This window comes from Syngnathus typhle, unplaced genomic scaffold (genome assembly GCF_033458585.1).
Source record: "Syngnathus typhle isolate RoL2023-S1 ecotype Sweden unplaced genomic scaffold, RoL_Styp_1.0 HiC_scaffold_248, whole genome shotgun sequence".
In the NCBI taxonomy this organism is placed as follows: Eukaryota; Metazoa; Chordata; class Actinopteri; order Syngnathiformes; family Syngnathidae; genus Syngnathus; species Syngnathus typhle.
The window spans coordinates 10001-12500 of record NW_026872152.1 but is presented as its reverse complement, the minus strand read 5'-3'; the positions used below and the strand labels follow the sequence as shown (position 1 = coordinate 12500).

General features: G+C 59.1%; 1 pseudogene; it reads right to left on the bottom strand.

Moving 5' to 3' along the window:
* LOC133149079 (28S ribosomal RNA) overlaps nt 1-2500 on the bottom strand; it is a 9265-nt pseudogene that overhangs the window by 3593 nt on the left and 3172 nt on the right.

The following is a 2500-nucleotide window of genomic DNA, read 5'->3' as shown; positions in this document are numbered from 1 at the left end:
CGTCTGGGCCCGACGCAGAGCAATTCCTCATCTTAGCCAAGTTAGATACAACTTCCAGCCCCAGGATCGGGTGGTAGAATGGTTCGTCATCCGCGGTCAGTCCCACCTCAAGGCCCTTAGTCCATAAAACGGCCTGACCGTTTCCCATTTACTCCAAAGCGTCCATCCACCAACTCCAGCGGCAAATCACAGCTAAGGGGCGTCAGACCATCCAAGATCCGCCGTGCCAGCCCCTCCTTCACTACAGAATAGCCGCGCTGCTGGTGCTAGAACACTCTCCCACGTCGGACGAGCCGCCTCGCCCAACCCGTCTTCCATTGGTCTTGAGGTCTGGACCTCGCGGACTTAGCCGGCCACCCTACCTTACCCCCCAGGGCTTTCATGAGATCCAAAGCAGAGGACTCGATCAGGCTAGGCTCCCGACCTGCTTTCTTGACTAAGGCAGCGGTGGCCCGATGCTCCACACCCCCCGCCAGCAGCTCTTCCAGAACTCTATTCATCACCAGATCTGGAAGCGACGAGGGGCAGGTCCATTTCTGGGGCGACGCCCTGGCAGCCAGGGCTCGCCAACGCACACCAGACTCACCGCCTGCCGCACGACCGCACAGGGACCCCCAATTCCACCTCACCTGCTCTCCGGACTCGCCGTTTCCAACATTACACTTTTCTGCTTATGATTCCTGTACCTTTCCATAAGCTTCTCCAACCGAGACTCCTACCATCACCTGGTCCGGAGGCCTCGGAACCTCTTACATCGCTTACCAGACGGGCCCTCTCCCGCCTTTATCCACGCCACCACGGAGAGCAGGCCGCAGCGCTAATGCGACCCCCGCCACCCCAACTCTCATACCCGAGGCAACGGAGGTCATTGACACCGCTGAGGAGTTCTCAAGAGCTTCGCCAGCCGGGGTCCACCCGCTCCTTCGGCCTGACTGACTGTGGCTCTGATCCTGTGCCTCTGTCTGTACGGACTTCCTAACCAAGGAGTTTTTGCAACCATGGCCCGTAGAAGTGACTACAAGCCGTTCGGGGACCCCGAGCAATGCCTCCGGTGGTTGGTCCCCATGGCCCCCGGAGAGGTTGATCCGCTGGCCGCACACGTGCCCAACCTCAAGCACGTCACGGGGAGGTCGCTCGAGCAGCAGCAGCCCCCCACCTAGCTGCGCCTCAGCCAATTTTGGTAACCCAGAACGGCTATCCTGGGTGGTCCGTAAGATATCAGACATGCTACTGCCCCACTACCGTGAGAACACACAGGAGAACAAAGTCCCCCGATACTACAGAGCTATACATCGAGATCCACCCCGAGCAGCCGTCTGCTAGGCCGCGCAGCCTAGCACCAACTCGTAAGCCACCGCAGTCCAACCCACTAAGGAGAGGCCTGCCACATAGTGTCAGACTCACCCCCCGTAAAGCTGGCCAACGGACAACTCGCAACCCCACTGCCCGGAGCTACAAAAGCCCAGAGAGCTATGGAGCTTATCAACGGGGAGGAAAGCGGCCTGCAACAAACTGGCCACTACCCCCCGTACACCACATATTCGCCCCAAAAGGATTTGAGAAACGCATTCGGCAAAGGTCCAAGCGAGCACATAGGCATCCACGTGACACCCACCCACTCGGCCTGGCCTCCGTTCCATACCACTAGGCGCCGCCCACACCAGTGCGCAGATTCGGGTCATCTCGGTCTCGCTACCATACGGTCACACCCTGCATACCAACAGAGCGCTGAGCGAACGCTAAGCCAGCCTACAGAGGTGTTAGAGTGCGACTCACAGGGAGAGGAACCGTCCGCCCAACGTCGGCCTAGGCCGAGGCCGGCAGGGGCCCTTTCCAAGGCGAGTCTATATTGCCAGTCGGTCAGTTTGGGAAAGTTGGGGGGGTACCCGGTGGCCGTCGGGAACAGACAGGGACCGGTCGGGAGGGAGGGGGTAAGTTTGGCCGCTGGGAACAAGCGCCCACCCTGGGGAGTTTACTTACGAGCCAAAGCCGGGAACAGACATAAGCTCGGGAGCCTCGCAGTCTCAAAGACTTTCATCCCTCTATCAGAGACATCAGACCGCACAGAATCCGAGACACTACCGAACACAAGTAGCGCTCAGGGAGAACACTCTCACCTAGTTGTCTGCGTTAGCCGGCCAGTGCGGGGTGTCTGAAAACCACAGTCTCAAAACTTTCATCTCTCCAGCAGAGATATCAGCCCGCACAGAGTCCAAGACACTACCGAACACAAGTAGCGCCAGAGAGAATATTCTCACCTTTCGGGTCAGGAAGGTCGCCCAGCCATGCAGCCCCTTCCAAAAGTCTGCACGCCCACCGATTTGATGAGCCAGCACGGCGATTCTGGCCAATACCTTGTCACGCTCTGTGCGGGGGGTAAAATGTGCGGGCGCCGTTCCCCCCTAAGCTGATTGCGTTAGCCGGCTAGTGCGGGGTGTCTGAAAAACCGCAAGCCGTTACCAGTGGGCACCACGAGGAGGTGCAATCTTACATGACGCGA